This window comes from Semicossyphus pulcher, unplaced genomic scaffold, assembly GCF_022749685.1.
Source record: "Semicossyphus pulcher isolate SPU_LCO1_2020_fin unplaced genomic scaffold, fSemPul1.0.p SCAF_8, whole genome shotgun sequence".
NCBI classification, from domain to species: Eukaryota; Metazoa; Chordata; class Actinopteri; order Labriformes; family Labridae; genus Semicossyphus; species Semicossyphus pulcher.
In genome coordinates, this window is record NW_027211759.1 from 13,480,419 (window position 1) to 13,495,696 (window position 15,278).

Consider the following 15,278-nt stretch of genomic DNA (forward strand, 5'->3'; position numbering starts at 1 on the left):
CCTTTTAGGTTGATGAGTTACACCACAAAGAAGATTGATGCTCTTAGCCATTATGAGCATTGTAAAAGAAGGAAGATTCCTGCCCTGTGACAGGTAGCAATTAAGTCTTAAAGAGGTGTAACAAGGTCCCGGATTATCCTTGTCAGAGGTTGTATCAAAGAACAGCTTGTCTGCTATTTGAGTTGCCACTGAAGTATAAAGATGAAGAAGAGATTGTTTTTTTGTTTTTTTGTCTGACCTTTGGTTCACAGGTAATACTTATCTCAGGAATCTCGAGCCTCAAAGGTGCGGTTGTTTCCTACCCTCATTCACAGGCCGATCTTTCCGTCCCTCCCAGTGTGCACAGGAATGCTCACACCTGTAGCTCTAAAACCCAAATGTGTTGTGAGAAGTCAGTGGGGCAAACCCTCTGCTAGCACACGCTGATCACTCCTCAGATAACAAGCTGTTGTTTTGGCAACAGACAGACTCTCTGAGCAATGATAGAGCCAAAGAAGGAATGATAATAATAATAATAATAATAGCTGTGTTATATGAGGTGCTGGCGCCCTGGAGTCCTGCGGCTGTTTGTGGTTCATTAAGACCTGTTCTGCCTTTGCCTCGGTGTTGGGCCACATTCCACAGCGTGTTAAGCTGTTTGTTAGCGGCTGTGCCGGTGCAGCGAAGGGTGGAGAAAGGGATACGTGTGTGAGTCAACAGCTCCACTGATCTGGGATTGAGGAAAGAGCTATATGACACAGCTAACCACTGAGCCAGCTGTCAGTCCACACACTGGTCCCACCCCGCCCTGCAGGCACATCACTGACAATTACAGGATGCTGGTGATACTCCTTCTCTTACAGGAGGAGCTACGGTTCTGCGGCAGTTTGACTGGCAGCGTCAGGTTTATGATTTAAGTCCTGTTGCGTCAGGCTGTTGAGTCGTCTTCTCTTGGCTGGAGAGTGACAGGACAAGAAGTGGCTGGCAGAGGAACTCGGCTCCAGATTTGATTGACAGATAGATCCGTCAAGAAAATATTGCAACAGCTTTGGGTTATTAAACTGCTCATGATTGCTTAAGACAACCCAGGCAGAGCAGTCAAACAAAAGACTACAGGACCCCGAAGGCACACACGTCTGCATGTTAGAGAAAGGCTTCATGTTTGGTTTCATGAATCACTTCACCTTGTTTATAGTTGTTGTTAATCTTAAGTAGTTTATCTAACTGTTAACATTAATCAAATATAAGTGTGTGATGATTACAAGTAGTTTCCCGCATCTTGTTTGTGGTGCTTATTACCCAAAACCCTGCTCATTTTCATCAAGTCATAATACTAATCCAGGTGGTGGTGACAGTTTGAGTATATATTTACGATATTGTTTTTTTTGCCGATATCTGATATGCCGATATTTTCCAACCCTTTTTGCCGATTTTGATACTGATATATTTTTTCCACCTAATTGCAGAGAACATCAATTCTCCCCTGTAGTGGAATTGATATCATGCCTACTCTTATTGTAGTGGCCCACTGGCAGATGCAGAAATAACATAATACAGTGCTTTCTAAAATGTACACATTCACTGGGCAATATAAGAAAACTACTTAAACTTAGGTTATGTACAAAATGCCAGATTTATTTGTGTGTAACATTTGCTTTCAAATAAAACTGTAACATTCATACAACTTAGACAGGCTTGGATGAAGCTCTCCCTGAGACAATCCTGACAACTAGGGCAAATTTTACCTGTCGCACAGAACAAATACATCAAATGAAATCAACATTGCTGTCAGTTTCTTTGGAAAACTGCCATACAGCAGACATCTTGCACCCTTCTTCACGCTTGATGGAAGAGGCGTGGTGCAAGCAGTGTTAATGTCGTAGCACTACAGCTTTTTTAGGGAATCATCGAGCATTTAGGCAAAATTAAAGCATTGTTTTATTGGTGGAAAATATTGACAGAGAAATTATAAATCAATCGATGCCGATATTTTCAAGCCATAATCTGCAGAAACCGACAGCATGCCGATATCGTTCATCCTTTTTTTTCATCATCATCATCATGAATATCCTAATCAACATCACCAACACCCTCAATGTCGTCATTATCGTTAAGGTTAGAGGTGTTCATAAAGAGCTGGGTCTTCAGCTTCTTCTTAAAGGTGGTAAGGGACTCTGCGGACCGAATGGAGTTTGGAAGCTCGTTCCACCACCTGGGGACAACTGAGGAGAAGAGTCTAGGTAGCGACTCAGGGCCCTGTTGTGATGGGAGTACCAGGCGCCTTTCATTGTGTAGAGTGTAGACCTGGCGTTTTTGCAACAGGGTAGACCAACCACAAGGTAGAAAAAACAGCTTCCTGTTTACACCTGCACATGCACAGCCACTGTCCATGAATATTTATGTTATTTGTGTTTTCAGCCACGTTGTATGGATGGAGATGATTTGTGAAACACAGCTAAAACCACTGCTAAGCTACTGGATACCTGAATTTCCCTGAGGATCTATATAGTAACTCTCTACCTACCGACCCTCGACCTGCCTTCTTATTGCTTAATAACCTGTTACTATACTTGTAAATACCTAAACCTTTTATTGACCCATTAGTAATTATTAGTCTCGACTTGTAACAGTGATGCTGAATAATATAGAAGCATTATTTTTTTTCTAATTATGGCTAACATCAGCTCCTGTAAATATAACATTAAAATACCACACGTTTCACATACATAAGATAAAAGAGATTATTTCTTTAACTGACTCACAGAATCGTCTCCAGATACAAGCGTCACTGTGATCTGCTAAAGCCATCAGCCTGTGTGAGTGTAACATCAGACTGTGGGGAAAATGTTAGACTTCACTTTGGTGCGTGTCAGACAAAACATGATGAACAGCCATAAAGTCGCACAGCATTAAAGGTTCACTTTTCCCACATCGCCCTGCCACAGAGCCGGGCACGTCTGCACGACCACAGGACCATAACTCATGCATGCTCTATAAACTAATCACTTCCTGGGTTTCCTCGCTCTGAGGCGAGACCGTTTCATCTCCGTGCAGATGAAAAATCTGGGGTTGTGAAATTTACACTTACTCATGTATCAGCTTATTCTTGAATACTAGCTCCCAAAGACTATTTCATGGGGGAGCTGTTACATTCACAGAGTCACTGTTCTCCTGTGGATCTCGTTTCAGATCCATGAAATAAGATGCGTCTGTCTGGGTAAGACCTAGACTGGGGTGTCTGTAGGTGTCAAAGCTGAACGTCTGTGTGGCTGGGAAGCTGTTTCAGCTCACGTCTCTAGAGGAAAAGTTGCAGTTAAAGGGCGCTTTCTCATAAAATGGCCTGAGTAGAAACTTTTTAAATCCTCAGTGCATTTCAGATATCCATACTCTCTCATTTAAATTCATTTTATGGTTGAGTACCGTGACATATCACCCAGGTTTTGTTCCCTCTTTGTTAAAGTGGATGTTACTGAGCTCACAGAGCAGCTCTGAGAGACACTACGATGTCTCACTTTAGGATGATTGTCACAGTGATTTTAAAAAGTAGACATGGACTCTCTCATCATTCATTCACCAGAGCCAAATATAGGTCATCAGCGTATTCACCGACACTGAATTTGAGGGGAGAAGACACTAAATGTTCAAACTGAGGTCTCGCTGCAGTCTGAACAAAGCCTAAATGTTCGGCCTGTTAGTGTCTCATATAACAGCTTAATGTCTCATAAGAACGGCAGATTCACGCTTCAACACCATGTAGTGGCTGTTCCAGAGCTTTCAATCATATCATGTTGAAACCTCAAAGCTTAACTGTAAAGCCGTCACAGATGAGAAGTCCTCGAAAATGTAAACAACATCTACAATTTGATGTAAGCTTTGCGCAGATGCAGGTCATGTCACGTGATGAAATGCTCCAGGACAGCTGATAAATAAACCAACTGTCTTAACAAAAGGTTAGAGAAAGAAAGTATCAGTGATAGAAGAATTAGAATAATAATACACATAAAAACCTGAAGGAACATTAAGGGATTCAAATTTAGTCAAAGCTGAGAATAATAACAAACTGGGTCATTTACTGCGATAAAGCAAAAACACCACGTTTAAAAGGATTTTAAAAAGCAGTAAACTAAAAACAGACTTTCAGACAGTTTCTTTATTGTTGTTACCCTTCATATAAAGCTTAACTCAGGATATGTGCCTATGTTAAGATGCATAAGGGGTTAAAATTAAAGCATTTGAGAGTAAAAGACATTGAGCCATTAGAAAAATAATGTAGAAGTTGCAATCACTCAGTAATTATCTGTCTATCCCAGATCTAAAATAAGTTATTTTTCATTAATTGACTTAATATAAACATTAAAAATGTGCCCCACAAAAGCCTTTATGCACAGGGCAGTTTTATCGGTCTCATCCTCCAGTGGCGACTTGTACTCAAATTTCACTCCAAACCCTCCGTGGCCTATTTAGCCTAAATTGTCTAATGGATTTCCGCCAGATCTTAAAATCAGTTGTAAAATTAACAGGAATCTGGAATGAGGATAATATGGCAGCTAATATGTCTCCTAATCCTCGTTAAAAGTGTGGTTGTGATTAACCTTATTATAGCGAGTCGTTTCATGGGTTGGATCACATTATTACAGACCACATTTCAAGATGGGCTCCTAAAACGCCCTCCTGTATAAGTAACATGAATCGTAGAGGGAGTGCAGAGTACTGCCTGTAGCTCCTCAGGACAGCGTCCATGATTGAGTGTCACGCTGAAAAGAGCTTTGTGAAAAGGCCGCCACAAATACAGCAGCCTGTTCTTTCTGAGTTCGGGGGCTGTAAAAGTAAGAACATGAAACCCACAAAGCCGCCTGTATGGAATATCTGCCCGTTTTATACCCTGCACGCTCAAACAAGGAAAGGAAACCATGGAAATTAACAATTTTGTGGCTAAGCTATTAGTGGCTTTTTGGCTGGCAATGCTAAAGATGGATAGCTTATCTGACTTTAATAGCTGGCACAGCAGCATTAGTGCTGAGCTGGAGCGAGGAGAGGAACAATACGGCACATTAGAGGAGCAGCCAGCACACGCCAGAAACTGCTCCAGACTTCTAATTAGCATTCATTAACAGTAGGGGAAAGAGCGATTATGGTCTTTAAGTAGTGCATTAGCTAATGTTGCTTTTTCTCATGTCAGCACATTTAAATAGGAGGAGTGTGCTGCCACATCAGATCCACGGCTTTGTGCTGACTGGGAGGGTTTGGGTGATGTTTGTGATGACCTTAAAATACACTGCTGCTGTTTGTTTACACTAGTTGTTACCGCTAACAAGGCCACAGGCTCAGTCAGACATGACGGACTGTTTGCTGCTATCACAGCTGCTGCACGAGCTCACAGCCGTCACACTGTTTTTGTTTCTGTGTTGCACAGGCGTGGTTGACAGATATGGAAGAAATTCAGCTCTACATGTTCAGTTGGAGACCTGTGAATCCCTGCTCACATCTTGTGTTTAAATAACGATGTGAAATCAAATGGCAATTCAGTCGAATTATCGGGCTTGTTATCTACAGTAAACAGTGGGTTCAACAGAACTTTCTATGTCAAAAAAATGTCTTCATCTTAGCAATTAGTACCGCTTTATGTATTTTTCTATAACTTCAACTCTGCATGATTTAAGTGAGCAACAATACAAGTTACATTTAAAGCAAAAACATAACTTTAATACAAGTCAGCAAATGACAGTAGTGTCTTCATTGCAATTTGGCATTGCTACTAGGCCTGCATGATATGAGAAAAATCTGTGATGACATATTTTAATAATGCGAGAACGATATGATGTGCAAAAAATAAATATGAAAGAGTGCATATTAGCTATAACTCTTAGTTTCCATGTCTACCTGCTGTTCTGCATAATTTACACAGTGTTGGCAACATGTCCCTCCTGAATCCAGAATTCCTTTCACCACTAAATTGCCACTAATTATTCGCACTGATCGCATCATAATGGTGTGAAAGCCATAATACTCCAGGCTCCATCCAACAGGTAAAATGATGCACGCTTAGTGAGAAAGTGTGCCGTGCTTACATGAAATAATCTTTGTTATTTATTGCAATAAATTCTGACTTTTGCGATATATTTATTGCGAATGCACATCTTGCGTTAATGATGAAATTGCTACTTATTGTGCAGCCTTAATTGCTACATTCTGGTTGGTAAATGAAAATGGGTTTATTTAATTTTACCTTTTTTTACAGGCTTAAATGTTTAAAACTCTATTTAAAAGAAAAAAGCATATAAATAATAAAGGAATATAAAAAACTAAACACTTTGTGGAGCAGGGTTCCTGTTGAACATATCGTCACTCCTCAGATTTATTCTGTACAAACACAAGCAAATCTGACCAATAGCAGCATATTGTTTGTCCACTTTTCCTTTAACTGTGATTGGCAGATGCAGGCTCGTTTCAGTTTGTTTCCCAGACTCGATGAGTCCTGAACAAACAGAAGGTGCTGTTAGCTGATGGATTTATCATTTTCTTTTACTTTATCATTTCAAATGAGGCAAACATGATTCAGCTGCCCTCTGTAATTAAAGCCTGAAATATGCTTTATGCCACTGCATGTGTAATATGCAGGTTGCTTTGAGTTTAGTCATCCAAACCACATTTACTGAATGGATGATTTAATATAGTTGTTGCGCAATTTGATAGTGACACTATCATAATCCAGCTGTTGATATTGGCAGCGGTTTGACATAGAATAAACTGCAAAGTAAAACCTCTCCTTCAAGGGTGAAATCATCTGAAGTGTTGAGATGTTCATGTAGAAGCTGTCAGCAGGCCCGGGCTCGACTGCTGAGAGCGCCCTCGGCCCAGAGAGTGAGGAATGAAAGGAGGTGAACGAGGAGCTCTGACGTCTAACAATAACATCCACATAAAAGAAATGTCACTCATGTCAGACACGGAAGCCACTGAGGCAAAAGTAAGCAGGAGTTTGCTTTCTTACCTTTTCTTATTATCTTTATTATTATTACTCCACCGGGCGGGCAAGGTTCACCGACAGAGCACACTTAACTGTCGATCCTGTCACACACACACACACCCACTACCACACACACATAACGCTCTGTCTTTCTCCTAACACCAGTGCTGCTCTGTGTGCTCTGCTAATATTGACTCTCCTGACTAACACTGCCTCTATTGAGTCAAACACAGAACTGTTTGACTAGAATTAGAACATCATTGAGATAACAGCCATGGACCTGTCCAGGCCGGAGCGGTGCTGCTAATGTAAAGCAGAGCAGGAGAACTGCAGCTCAGGACTGTCAGTGAGCGGGCTGAAGGTGCAGAGGTGGAGCTCGCAATCTGGTCCCCCCCTTACACAAATGTTTTCTCACTCTGCCACTTTTATCGCAGATGCACAATAACAGCCACTTGTGAAATGTCTTCTTGTGAAATCACACGGCGTTCTTGTTCTGTGTGGGCAAAGCTGTGTTTATGTGCGTGTGGTTTTCTGTCATTAAGCTCATTGAGTCCTCCAGGTTGTAAAACGGGCTCGTCACTGGGGCCTTTGTGTCGCTTTGCAAAACAAAGTACCGTCAAACTTGTTGGCAGAAGGAATAAAAGCTTGTGCTGTTTGCCAAACCCCATTTTTAATGTGCATGCAGGTATTAAATCCTTATCTTCGGTTACACATTGCAGCTATAATGTTAACAGCTCTGCCCGGCCGTAAAGCACACACACACACAAAGAACACACAGATAAGCAAACCTACTCGAATACTCACCGTAGACCTTTCACTCACTTTATTGTTTTGTTTTTTTACATACAAAATACACAGACTAAGGCTGTGTCTGAAATTAATATTAAATAAATATTCTCCCATATTTACTCTCTTCCAGTTTAATTTAACAATGGGACGACAAAGGTAGCATTCATGTCATGTACACTAGGGGTGGGAATCGCAGGGTAACTCACGATATGATACGGATACGAGGCCCACAATGACGATGACATCACAATACAGCAATTCTGCAATAATATATATATTGCAAGACAATCATATAATAATACATCACGATATCTGATTAACTGAAGAATGCAAAAGGCCCCTGAAAAGGTGAAGTGCAAAGTTGATGTATTATTCACTGCAATTGGGTGTCAGTTTCACAGATTTTGACACAAATTGAGATAAACAACAATTCAGTGACTCAAACTGGCAGGGAGGTCTGTTTACAGCACTGATTTTGTTTTGTGCTGACATTCACACAATGCTGTGTCAGCGTCTGTTAAAGAGGACACAACATGACTTCAAACAAGACTTAGTTGAATCAACTTAGTGAGTGTCTTCAACAGAGGTAGTAATGAATGAGTTAACCGGGAAGTTATTGCCAATACAAAATTACTAATCATAGCGTGCGGCTAATTAAACTTTAACCTAGGGTTAGCATCTCTTAGTCACTGTTGCTGCACTTGTTACACATTATCACACGGCTTGTTTAGTTGATAAAGATAAAGGCCACTGTACATTTTTATTTTTTAAATAATTTAATGGACACAAAAGCAACTTTTCATTTAAGTGTCCATGTTACCGTCTAAAATGACTGACTGAATGTCAGCTGTGGGTAGTTAGCTATGTAGGCTAATGTTATGAGTGAACACTGTGTCTGGCTTACTTTTTAATATTTCCAGCTGACTTATTTTAAAATGAGAATCTTTTTAGCTAACTTTTTTTGTATTTGTAGATAGTACTTTACCGCTTTTAACATTATTACAAGACTGACAGATGAGTTTGAAAGAACTCTATCTCTGCTAACGTTAGCTAGGTTTAATAAAATGTGACTTCGCCAAGGACCTTTAAAAAGCAAAGTCTGATGGTCCACACAGTGGGAAAATCCTTCACAGTGGATATAGAAGTTATTAACGGGTTGTGTTATTTGCTTCTTTTTTTATTTAACTAGTAAACCTACAAACTTATTACGTTTTTTAACAGTCCTTCTTATGGTAACGCTCTGCTACGGCTTATGTTAGCCAAACATGCTAACCCATTCAAATCAATTTTCATGACATTTCTGTCAAACATCAGGCACAGCTACCTGTTGCACCTTGTTGAGCTCTGCCGTCTGGATCAGAGGCCGGCCATGTTTGTCAAACACAGGAAAAGGGGGAAGAGCTGAATAAAAAGCTGCTGCAGATGGCAGCTCAGCAATCCTTTCTGCTTATGTGGTTTCATTTTATCCCTAAAGGCCCTCGTGGTATTTTGAATTGCCCTGGGTTATGTATTCACTCGGTCATGTAAGCTAAATGAACCATCCATAATGTAAATGAGAGAGAACGAGAGATTGAGAGAGAGACAGGGATGCAAATGCAGTGGAGCCCCTGGTGTTGGGAGGGAAGAGAAAGAGACGTCAGCATTTTCCCACATTTCACTTTCAAATGAGCCACAGATGACTGGAGAGTCAAACCCTTGCACTGCGGATACCAAACAGTGGATTTACTTAACAACAGATTCAACAATCTGAGAAGTCAAAGCATCACAAATGTGGTTAGGTTTGTAATTTAAATATATATTTAGATATACATTTATCTTCCTTGTGTTGGTTTTGCATGTGTAGAGATGATTCAACAGTCCCTGCTCCATCATTTACAGAGTTGCTGACTCTCTCTTACGGGCTGGCAGGAGTTATGCGCTTTTGTGTTTATTGTGGTTGAACCTCCGCCCCCTCTTCCTCTATACCCACTTAGCAAACAAAGTCCCAAATGCTCTGTTTTTCCATTTAGGAGACGGAAAGCACTTTTGTGAATAGTCAATAGCTTTGCGGGGACGCGGGTCGTGTTTTGAGTGCAAAAATAATCACTGTTGGAAATTCTTGTCTGCCTGTACAAGTCAGCGCACAAGGTAACCGCACAACAACACGGCTGCTGTCTGCACTCCATCTCAATTCAATCATAATTACCCGGCATATTTGCACTTGGCACTGCGATACATGATGCAAGTTATTTTGTGTCCTCAATGAGAAATATTTTTTGGCATTTCACTGCTTCCAAGGGGTTCCAGCCAATTTGATATTAGATAAATATTTGAGCTGGCATGCAATGAAGCGTATGTCAGATGAGCAAAAAGCACTGGCACTATAGATGTGTTTAGCTGCTCAAAGGGAGGAAAAAAGACAAGGGAGAGGCCTTGTCTGTTCTCCATTAGAGTCCACTCAGTTCTTCTACAAACAGACAGGATGCTAGCCAAACAAGCTTATTCAAGGGGGTTCTGTGCGGACCGTGTTAGCTCAGCAAATCCAGCTCCACAAACATGCTTCAAAGAATCCTGCTATCTCCGCACGGCCTTTGATGTGGGTATTGATCACGCTGCGGTCTGTGAGAAAGAGGGATGCAGTGGAGGTCTAGTATTGTGTTCTGGCTCAGATTGAATAGATAATAGCAAAAACATGCACTCCCATCACACCGCGCTGTGCTTCAGTTATGACAGCTGCAGGACTATTTTCTGGCTCCGAGGGAGGATGCGATTAGGAGTAAAAGACAGGGGAGGAACAAATACGATCACTTGCCCTAAAGACAGGTCACAGCGAATTATGGTTTCCACGCTAGAGGAGCTCGAGCTGACGCCAAATAAAGTCACGAGTTGACAGAGGAGAGAACCACTCCTCCAAGTGACTTCTGAAAGCTTTGATACATTACCATCCTTTACGGTCACCTCGCTGTGGTACAAGAAAACACATTTTCCCTGCTTCCTGGTGTTGCTCCACAGTGGCAAGAAAAGCAAGGCAAACAAAAACAAAGCCAACACTTCCAGAATGACACAGTCACGCTGTATGCTATAGAAAGACAAACAAAGTCTGTTCTTCTTAGCGTGGTAAAACAACCACCCACAGCCCTGCTCCTGTCTCACACTGAGACCATTAGTCACAATGATTTCTCTGCCAGCTGTCCTGGTGTTTGCTTAAGCTGGTTGAGCCTCATTTGAATTCTCACTCCAGTTTATTAGGCATGCGCTGGATCATTAGCATCTAGTAAGGCAGATGCAGATGTGTACCTCAGGTAACGTTCAAATGCAGAAATCTGAACGGCCATTAATCACGCGGATAAACACACCATGAAAATAGCATGCTCTGTGATTTATATGAACCCGCAGTCAGTCGGTGCTTTTGCTGTCCCGTTCAGCTTGTCCACTGCCAGACCTCTAATCTTATTTGTGCACATGGATGCTGTAATCTCAGGCTTTATACTCATACCTGGCCCCCGTGTGATAGAAGTTGCAGCCCTATGAGAATGAATGAACTTTACAACTTAGCCATATCTAATGAATTAAATAACTCTATAATGCACCATGTGTAATTGGCCACCGTTTACAAAGTGCAATGTGCAAGGTGCAGGATAAGAGCAGCAGTGTGGTGGACTATTTTAAGATAAACAGCTGATGCGTGCGTTCAAGGAGTCTCTGTGTGGGAGTTTGTGTGTCAGGACCCGACTGAGCTTTATGCAGATATAAAAAAAACACGTGGTGCTATTTCACCCTCTTCCAAATGCCACCTATGATTGTTCACAGATAAGCTGGTTCCTGTGTGAGTAATTTGCATGAAAGCATTGGCAGGAGAAAGGCTTCACTCTGCAGTAAACAAGGACTCACACATATCAGCTTAGCCGCTTATTAAGAGGTGTTTTTAACGCTCATTTATTCTCTGTACTTGCAAGAAATGAAGCGGGGAGAGTCATGCGATGTGAGAAAGTTGAGTCAATCTCCACCACATCCAAATAGCGTTTAGTCATCGTACATCATCCTGCATTGTGCCACTGCCGGTGCAATCATTTCTGGCATCTCTGCTTCTTTCATTTCATCAGCAAACTGCTCGGAGCGCTGCTTAAATAATCAGCAAACTGCACGCGAAGCCCGGTTTCTCAACGCGTTAACGAGATGAGATCAACCACTTGTAAAAAAAAGCAAGTCAGATTTTTCTGAGGGAGACTTTGTGGTTACAATGAAAGTGAGTCAACGGAAATCGGTCATGGCATAATGTCACCACAGCAGGGACACAGCCAGATAAAAGTGCAGCCAAGCCACATATACTGGGCAAGGAGAATACGCTCAACTGACAGCTGCAAGCACTTAGTGGGCTGCCAAGAACAAAGACGGGGAGGAAAAAACACTTTTCAGCCCAATAATGAGCCTACACAACAATGGCCTCCAATATTTTCAGTAAGAAATCACTCATGGCTTAATTTGCGTTTGTCAGAGGTCAACTCTCTCAGTGCGCTGTGAAACCACAGCAACACAGTGAGCGAGAAAAAAAGTAATCATCTGCATAAAGTAAGAGCAGCTAAGTGACATATCGGACCAAAAAGCCGAGCAGGAGGAGGCAGCAGATGGAAGAGGAGTTCTGAACCACTAACCGCGTGCACTTAAGGGTCAGAGCAATTCTCATCCGCTTCTAAACAGCTGAAAAACCAAACTTCACCTCCGGGAGCCTCTGCAAGTTTGTGACTCTCTGACCCATCTGCTCGTCACAGCCGCACCAGCAGGAGAGAGAGCGTGGGAGCTTTTACCTTTTATTAACACTGAACACGGTGCCTCATGCCTCCACTGTGCCTTTTAGTATGCATTAAGGCAGAGGAGCGTGAGGTGAGCAAGCAGTGAAGAGCAGCAAAAAAAAAAAGCCGGATGAGTCCCGAGAGGCTCGGAGACGGGCTGAATGACAATTGACTAGCTGTCAACACTCATCTGCATTCGCATATCTTTGTGGCCTGACACGTTTAGCTGGCAGGCAGCCACGGCCTTGACATATGAAGACGTGGTGTACAGACCCCGCTCAGAGCTTTGATTTGAAAAGCTCCACTCTCATGCAGTATTTACTCTTGTTTCCCACTAATTGACTTTCATTGTCAGGGATTGTTTCCCTCGCCACTGAAAGAAGGCAGAAAACCTCGTAATGGGTTCTGGTTTAAAGGACAGCTGTGGTACTTGCCTCGACATGCCCTTCAAATCAGCAACCATTCAGATGTTATGATACAGCTTTGGATGCAACTGAAGCCGCCTCCATTCTTCAGATGCTCCAACAGCCAAGTATAGAGTGCTGCTGGATAGGGTTACACTTTCATCACACCTATTTAAACTCATGCCCACTTTTCACAGCCCGACTCAGTACGGCGTGTTAATCATGTGAGCAGAAACAGGTCATGAACCCGCTGCTCGAGACAAATTTAACAAAACATAATAGCTACTTAAAAGCTGCGATAATCATTACTTTATACTTACAATGATTAATACAGCAGTGCAGAACTTTTTATTTTATTTTTTGGTTTGCTTTCACCGCTGACCACTGTCATTGGTTTATTTTTAGGCTACATCAACACTAATATGATAAATGGTAAATGGATGGTAAATGGACTGTACTTATATAGCGCTTTTCTAGTCTTTGCGACCACTCAAAGCTGCTTTTACACTACATATCACATTCACCCATTCACACACTGATGGCAGAGGCTGCTATGTAAACTGTCCAACTGTCAATCAGCTATCACATTCATACCATACGTTGGCTATGCCACCGGGAGCAATTTTGGGAAGGGATCGACCGATTATCGGCCTTTTTTTTTTTTCTTTTTTTTTTTCAATCCGACGGCCGATAAGAGTGCAGAGTGCTCACACACACGGCTCACGCACATTTACTTAATAAAACTTCAGGAAGTTATTTATTTATTTATTTAAATTTTCAGTTAACTTTATAAGAGATGCTGCTGACCCTGGGAACTCCCTGCACTTTTTGTTTGTTTGTTTAATAAACATAAGCTTAAAGGCATTTAAACAAAGTTAAGTGTTGGAGTTTGTATATTTCAAAATTTTGACGCCAATATTTTCACTTTTACTGCAAATGAATATCGGCTCCAAATATCGTTATAGGCCTTCTTGACTACTAATAATCGGTATCGGTATCGGCCCTGAAAAAAACATATCGGTCTATCTCTAATTTTGGGGTTCAGTGACTTGCCCAAGGACACTTCAACTTGTAGCCTGAGGGAGCTGGGGATCTAACCTCCAACCTTTCGATTGAAAGACGACCGACTCTAACACTGAGCCACAGCCGCCCTAATAGCAAAGTTATGCACTTTAAAACAAAATGCTATGTTTACTTCTTATGTCCACACTGCTATGATGATTTAGATCGCCTCTAACTCAGACTTTTTAGGCATACTAGTTCAGAATAAGGTTAGTACTGAAAGTTTAAGTGCTCGCCTGGGAAGATATGTTGTTTAAAAATGCAGTTTTAAAATGAAATGGACCAAGCCTTGGCTGCAGCAGGAAGCTGTTTGCAACGAAAACATGAAAACTCATCGTACACGACCAGTGGATAAAGTTGGTTACTAAATGATGAGTATCTAACAGCTGTAAGAGCCAGATAGTTCCCTAAGGAGTAAGTGAAGAATATTGGACTTACATTCAACAGATGGACATAAATGACCTGATGTGATCACTGTGAGTAGGCAACTGTTCGCCAAACCAACTTGATACTATGTCATTCGTTCTCCTGCTCCCAAGAAGACGCATAATCAGGTTTCATTGTCTTAAATTAACTGAAATAACTAAACTTGTTGTGAAAGTTGAAAATATACTTTTAATAACACAGGGTCCGAGGGAACTTCAATGTGTCAGGTAGAATAATGGACAGTGCTGTTTGGAGCCACTGAATAATGAACAGCCCTCATCAGCGCCATCCATTTATATGAAAATAATTTGTTCCCGCCTGTGCCAAAAGGCAGCTTAAGACCTCTTTATCAGAGCCATTCAAGCAAAGAGTCAATACAACATTGCAATTAGGCTCGCTCTTTTAAAATCTAAGATGGTCTAATTGACTGTGTGTATTCAAGTAGAACATCAAAATTCCCTGCAGCAAGCTTAATAACATTGATAAGCATAATGCATAATTATGAGATTGAGTCTGAAATGACGAGCGATGGATTCTTACTGTAGTTCAGCAGTGTTGTCTTTCAGACCTGGGTTGATGCTTTTTGCAAACCTCTGACTGCAGTTTTCATTCAAGTGTCTCTTTGAAACGTGTAATGTTGATCAGGCACTCAACAGGACTTTGATAATAACATCTTTATAATGCTCCCACCTCCTGCTTGTGGAGGGCTCGCAGAGAGGAGCTGGGGATAATAGCCTGGTGCAGCACATCAAACAGAGCCTGGTCAAAAAGCAAAGCACTCCATATCTCATAGGAGTGAATTTAATGGCCACTGGTTGCTCCTGGCTCTTGACCCTCTCCAAGAGGCTCCATGTTAGTCACTCTCCAGTGCTTTCCAATTGAAAC